Source organism: Chaetodon auriga, chromosome 8 (genome assembly GCF_051107435.1).
Source record: "Chaetodon auriga isolate fChaAug3 chromosome 8, fChaAug3.hap1, whole genome shotgun sequence".
NCBI lineage: Eukaryota > Metazoa > Chordata > Actinopteri > Chaetodontiformes > Chaetodontidae > Chaetodon > Chaetodon auriga.
Window position 1 is genome coordinate 26974451 of NC_135081.1, and position 7500 is coordinate 26981950.

General features: G+C 45.5%; 2 protein-coding genes across 3 annotated transcripts in view; one reads left to right on the forward strand and one right to left on the reverse strand.

Annotated features, from left to right (window-relative positions):
- Positions 1 to 7500, forward strand: part of bbs9 (Bardet-Biedl syndrome 9) — a 126101-nt gene that overhangs the window by 103678 nt on the left and 14923 nt on the right. The window lies entirely within an intron of this gene.
- The window catches only part of LOC143324539 (uncharacterized), a 69537-nt gene continuing 65451 nt past the window's right edge, over positions 3415 to 7500 (reverse strand). The window contains exon 3 of the mRNA XM_076737117.1: positions 3415 to 3430. The gene's annotated coding sequence lies outside the window, so the exon portion shown is untranslated. The remainder of the gene's footprint in view (positions 3431 to 7500) is intronic.

The following is a 7500-nucleotide window of genomic DNA, read 5'->3' on the forward strand; positions in this document are numbered from 1 at the left end:
GAGATGAAGAGAGCAGGAAAAGACGTGTTTGAAAGAGGAGGAAAACACGCACACACGCCGTATACAGTGACACACACACGCACACGCACACACACACATCTCAAGCACCATCTCAATGGAATGCTACAGTTAGTTCTGAAGGTAGGAAGCTAGGATAAATGAACCACATCTCCCTCTGTGTGTGTGTGTGTGTGTGTGTGTGTGTGTGTGTGTGGTGTGTGTGTGTTTAAGACTTCGTATGCTACAGAAATGTGTCCACTGTTTTGTCACCTGTGTTGATGTGAGATACTTCAACAGGGAAACTGTACAGTGAGTTTATTTTGTGCCTTTTGGGGAAATTAATATGGAATTTATTTAGTAAATTTGAACAGTTTTGTGAAAAATATAACGTGTAATAGAGATTTATGTTCGTAGTCAACACACAGAATGTCGTCTGATGGGATGACAGGAGTTTTGTCCTGTTTGCCCTGTTAAAGTCTGACCTTTAACCCTTTAACACGTTATTGTTCCCAACAGGAAAAACACAGAAAACAGCCATGTTAAACACAATACCTCACACATTACTGGGTGTGTGTGTGTGTGTGTATGTGTGTGTGTGTGTGTGTGTGTGAGGGTACAGGGTGCAGAGTCTGTTCTACTTTAGCAGATTTATGGCATGTTGGATAGAAAAAGTTCTATGTTAGATAAATAAGTTCTATGCTCTCAGTGTCTCTCTGCAGGACACACTGCTGTCTTTGTTCCCATTGTACCAGAGCAAATATACACTCTCTCACACACACACACACTTCATAGGGTATTCATTCATTTTTCTTCCATTCTTTAAATAATTCTCTGTCATATTGTGATATTTAACCAACACACACACACAGCCTGCACACACACATGTGTGTTACTCCTCTAAGCACCAACATCCTTTCACACAAGCCCTCAACAAACAATCCTAAACCACCAGCTCATAAATAACCAGCACTGCCAAACCATGCTAATGTGTGTGTGAGTGTGTGTTTCTGCTACATGGCCGTGGTATGTAGCTGTGTCCTGGCTGCCGACCAATGGGTACGTCCTATCAGGATTAGCCTGGAATGTACACACTTCCTCTCTCGTCTGCCTCTCTGCCGCTCGCTCGCCCCCGTCTTTCTCTCTCTCTCTCTTTTCAGCGCACGTGTCTTTAGTGAGATACAGTGTTTTGGATGATCGACACCCTCCTCGTAACCAATCAGAGCTCAGCTCAGACAGAGCAGTGAGTGAGCAGGTGGGTATCTGTTCATGGTGAACATCTCAGGCCTGCTTACAGCGTCTGTGGCCCTCTGAACATTTTCAAAGTGATTCTGGTTTCTGTGGTGAATTCTGTTGTTTTGTCAGAGCAGGAAGTGTTCCAGGGTCAGATGGCACATGTGCCAGTTAACTGAAAGGAACACTTCAATGTTTACATACATATTAGTTTTCTTCCAAGAGTTATAAAGAGATTTATACCACTGTCTTGTTTGTGCGTTAAGGTTGGAGCTAGAGCCAGAAGGTAATTAGCTTAGCTTAGCATAAAAGCACATTTCTGTTTGTTTAATCCATAAACAGAAATATAAAAAGTGCGTCCTGTGGTTCTCAGGGGGGCGGCTTGTTGGAGCTGTACTGTGATGAACAACATTTAATATATCTGCATAAATGATTTACTGCACATTTATTTCACATGTACGGTGGACCAATGCGTGTGCACACGTCGAGTTAATGTGGTGTTTTTACGTTAATCGGCCGCGCTGTAGCTGCACGGACTGTATTTACTCGAGGAATTAAACAAATATCAGGAGCCTGGAAGTGTTCACACACACAGGTTTGGTGTTTCAGAGGAAACTCCTCTCTTCCTCTGACTGGGATGTGACCACAGGGAACATAACCTTTTCCCCTCCGTGTGTGTGTGTGTGTGTGTGTGTGTGTGTGTGTGTGTGTGTGTGTGTGTGTGTGTGTGTGTGTGTGTGCGTGTGTGTGTGCGCTCCATTAAGGCTGCTGGGATGAGTTCCTCTCCTCTATAAGCACACTCTCTCTCCCATGACCTCCTGGTCTACCTGGAGACCTCTCCGTCTCTCTACCTGTCTGTGGTTTCTGTGTTTGTGTCTGGCTGTTCAGAGCAGGTCATGATCTGGATTTCATCTTCAAGAGTGGAATTAACAAACGAGCTTCTCCTTGATACTCTAACTAAACTGTCTTTATGTCCGCTCAGTGGACACATTTCTTAGACTTGTTTCCTTCTCGTCATTGTCCAAAGAAGTCAGCGCGTCCAGCAGACTGCAGTCAGGGACAACATGAACTGAGTCTGAAAACATGGAGACACTGGGACGTCCCAGACGAGGTCAGGAGGTCTCAGAGCAGAAGACTGAGACAGCTCGTTGTGACCCTGCTGACGTGCAAATTCTCAGAACCCGTCTGGGTCAAACCAGCCGGCCGTCTCATCGTCCTCTGAGCACCTGGTCTGCCTGACCCTCCTCCTTTCTTCTCTTCTCAGACCCTTTTACAGGCTCATTCACAGATCCATCCGTACCTTAAATGGCACCTTTCCTATTATCCCCAAAACAAAGGCCCATTTGAGTGGCTATGCATACTCACACACACACACACACACACACACACACACACACACCCCAGAGTCAGAGATAAATGGTATCATTAAACAGGGTGAAGACTGAACCCACTGAGCTCTGAGAGTGTGTTCATATATTTTACCATATCTCACACACACACACACACACACACACACACACACACACACACATCCATCACATGCATGAAGGGACCATTTAGTCGGTGGTGAGAGACAGACAGACGGAGACAGAGAGACGGGCAGCGTTCGGTAAAACGACCCCAGAAGCAGAAACTTTTAAAATAAGTTTTGATTAATCTGGAGACGTCCTGCAGTGTGTTCAGTCATAATCAGGACCTGTATTAAGCCTCAGCGCTGTGTTGATACGAGGGCTGTGCATTAGCATGCAGTGTAAACCCCTGTGGCTGTACTGTTGGTGTGTGGACAGCTGATAATGTATTTTTACCAAAACACAATCAAACTGCAGTCGATCCTTCAGGGTGAACACATCGCTGCTCTGCAGGCGTCACGTCCAGCATAAATATCCCCATTAATGACTATCATGGAAAGTCGGGGCGAGGACTGCCTGTACAGTGAGCAGTGACATCTAAAGACCTACAGACTGGGCTCAGACCAGAGAGGCTTTAATGAGAGATTGGTTTAGTGGTGTTTGTAGCAGCAGGAGTCGTATCCGGAGCCTCAGATGTGACAGTTAACCTGCACAAACAGCATCATCTCAGCAGGGCTGCAGAGAGCTGCAGATAACACGAAGCGCCGTGCACACTAACCACAGCGCAGCGTGTCGAGCCGTTAGGAGGGAGCCCGGCTTCAAAGCCTCCTCAGTCCTCACAACGTATCCATCTCCATCTGCGGGGCGGCGGCGGTGTAAATACACGGCTCTCTTTACACCGCGTCCGTGCGTGCGCACATATGTTAATGCGGACATGTATGATATTTCATCTAGATTCATGTATTCCACACTGAGCACATACGTGGTCATTTTCAGCCTCTTATGTTAAACACACGCATGCAGCAGGCCTGAGAGGCCGATGGATGACCTGTATTTATTTCTATTTATTTTCTCTGTCCTCACTTCAGTGGAGCCCTCTCAGGGCTGTCAGGGCTGCGGAGAGGCCATGTGCATGCTGTATGAAAATCAGGCACAGTTCCCGCGTTCCTGTTTTTAATCTGTTTATAATTGTGTGATATGTTTAATATGATGTGTTGGAGAAGACCACCAAGTCAGATCCCTGATGTAATCCCAAACCTTCAGCCTTATGCAGATACAGTAAGCTGAAACCAGTGATCTGTCACAGTGCTGCTGGTGCTGCTCTTGGTCATGAACCCTGAATCACTGAACCTATGGTGGGAAGCAGCATGATGTTCTTTCCTCCAAGTCATTAAGAATCACTTTAAATGTGTCCAGTGAAGCCGCTTTGGAAGATTCGGGTGATTTTGCAGCTTATTCCAAGCAGAGGCAGCAGAATGCTTAAAGCTGTTTCTCCCAGTTCAGTCTGGACTCGGGCACACTCAGTCATTTCATACTTCTTTGAAGGATGTTAGTAAGATTGAAGCAGACTGAGGATAGACTGTAAACAAGAATAAGACAAAGGTGAACCCGAGCACACAGAGAGCGAGGACGAGGAAAAGCTTTAAAATGTGCAACAAATCCAGCGTGTATGCAGCGTGTGGAGGTGCTGCAGCGACGCATGCATGTATGTGACATCACCATTGTCCAGCACTGACATAAAGGTGGCAGCAACAAGTCTACGTTCAGCCTCAAAGGAACACACGCACACAGTTTTTTTTTCCTTATTCTGGATGAAATATGGCTCGATGTTATTTAGATTGTGTTCAAACTGCACTGAGAAACTCTTAGACGGCTGTTTGCATGAAGACAAAATGAAACCTCGAAGGATTTTGGTGACAAACGTGTTTGTTGTCAAAAGTCAGACAGGTATTGGTTTGGCACCCTCGTGAAAAACAAGTAATAATGGAAACCATAATGAGAAGAGTTTGGCTGCTGCTGAGACCACAAAATAATTTCTCTGTGATCACAAGAAAGCAAAAACTTAATTAAAAGTTGATTAAAATAATTATATTGTGTCATAATCACATGCATGACGTGTGAAACCAGCTTCTCCTCACAGCAGGAACAGAAAACGTTCGTCACACAGCTGCACTGTATTTATTTTCACACACACACACACACACACACGCACACACACGCACACACACGCACACACCAAGCTGGTGGCAGGCTGGCGAGTTGATAGAGAGAGAACAAACACGGAGCTGTTTGCTTTAGAAAGTGTCACAACCTTCATTCGTCTCCACAGCACTGACACACACTTCACTCCTTCCTCTGTTCAGACTCTCTGCTTGTTTTCTTTGAGTTTGCACACACACAAACATTCATTCACATGCCCCATAATTCTTATGTTGCACGCACACACACGAACATGCACACACACACACACATACACACACAAAGGCAGCAGTATTCGCTCTCACACCTTCACACACAACCATAACTCTCAGTCGCCCCACATGTGTGGACATGGTGGTGGACGACGGACTTTTCTGCCGTCCACACACACACACACACACACACACACTCAGCCACACACTCTGCAGCGCTGAGCGGAGAGGAGTGTGTGTGATGAGACTGTGTTATCTGCTGTGTCAGCGCTGCCTTTAACACCTCCGTCCTCGTCTTTCTCTCCTCACAGCGGTAAAAATATCCGACTGAACGAGCTCTGTGTCAAACCTCTGAATGTTCTGCCAAACCCTCCACCTGGAACAACACCCAAACAATCATTACTAATTAACTGTTTCATTACTAAATGTTCAGCACTGGGACGTACCTGCATGCACCTGAGTGCCTCCTGCACACTGTGGAGACTCTCTCACCTCTTTGCAGTATTTGTACCATGAAATGTGTTTAAACTTCTTAATACAACAGCAGCGCTCAAGCTTGAGGATTTTATTGGAGTTTATCGGTTCTGAATCTGCAGATGAGCCGGTCCCAGCTTTGTTCGGTGTGGGCGGATCCTGGTTCAGAGCTGCAGGTAGATCAGCGAATTAGAGCGAGTGTTTCACTGAGTGTTTGCTTTAAAGGCTTTTTGCATTGCTGTGATGATGTGACTTTATTTCTGAGGTACGTTTCCATCAGTGTGTTATCAGTAGTGCGGTTCGTCTGTCTTTGAACAGGGGGATGCTCTCTGCAGCTGTGGCTCTGCGCTGTAGCACGCTGGCTTTGAAATGAAACAGTAACTGTGAGGTTACAGTGCTGACTTTAAGCTTTAAGGGCATGAAAGGGTGTTCACATCCATACTGAAGGAGCGCAGAGGAAACGAGTGTCTGAGGGTCAGAATCACCGGCTGCAAAACATCTGACAGCAAATATTAAACATGCCGGCAATGTTTATTTTAATTTGACTTTAATCCTCATATCCAAAATTTGGACAACGTGTAATAAAAAAAAGCTTTGATACCTGCGTCATGCACTCAGTATGTATGTGAGCAGGCTAAAATTAGAGCTAAAGCTAAATCACACATCTTGTGTTTGTGCAGGAGATGCTTCCAAACGCTTATCACGAGTCTACGATAGCAAATAATTAAACATTAATCTACAGCTGACGTTCACGTTCAGTGTGAAAGCAGCCCACATCAACCTGACAGTCAGTGTTTGCTGAGTTTTTTCCCACAATTCCACACACTTCCTGTTTCCTGTTTAGCTCCCAGCCTTATCGCAAGCTTTGAATTTTGGGCTCCGTGTGAGCCTGCGTGTATTTTGGTCTGTTCCTCACTTGATTAGATTAGCTAAGGTAAGATAAATGAGTCGGGGGGGCGAACAATGGGGCCGTGTGTGTGTGTGTGTGTGTGTGTGTGTCTTTGAGTGTATTTTTGGCTGTGTGTGTGTATGTATTTGAAGTGTTGTGAAATGATAGGATGCGCTACACTCTGATGGTGATGATGATGATGATGAATATCTTCAGCCATAAAGAGGACAGGCTGACTGCCCGAAACCTCCCTCTACAATTAGACTCCACCGACCACAACACACACACACACACACACACACACACACACACACAGACACACACGCACACACGCACGCACACACACACTCCGTCTACACACCCTGGGTACGTGCTGTAGTTGTTGTAGCAGCAGGGTGGAAGATGACAGTATATTTACTGCAAACATGAGAAACTGAAGTTTTTTGAAGTGTGATTGTACTGCACGTGTGTATTCTTACTACAGATGTTCTTCCAAGCTTCCAGAGATGCAAATCTGACATTGTGTTGCACTTTTTTTGCACTTTGCACCAACAACAAACAATTACCTCCATGACTGTTTTCTCTGTTTTCGTATTAACATCATTTGAGGCAAAGCAGGGTTCATACCACCATCCAGCAGTTTGTGGAGCTGTGAGACGTTTTGTTTAACAGTGAATGAATGAACGTGAGTTTCACACTGATGAACTGCTGATGACACAGTTTCACTGCATCACAGCAGCATGACTGAGAGCGAGTGTGAGTTTCCCAGGTGTGTGTTTACCTTTGGATTTATAGATGCATACTTTGGTACTGTACAGGTGTGTGCATGCACGGATCGGACTGTGTGTGTGTGTGTGTGTGTGTGTGTGTGTGTGTGTGTGTGTGTGGAATGCAGACTGCCACCAGACATTTAGATTTACTGGCGGAAGTGCACCACCAAGAACAGGAGTGGTCAGATTAATCACTCTGTGTGTGTGTGTGTGTGTGCGTGCGTGCGTGCGTGCGTGTGTGCGTGGATATTTTGTAGGTTTACAGACTGAAAACTGAAGTTCATTTTGCTGTTCCTGCTCTGCAGTTGGTTCATGACGTCTCTCAGTCGATGGTCTGATTTAAGGACGAGATGTTTATTAAACCCGCTCTGGATCAG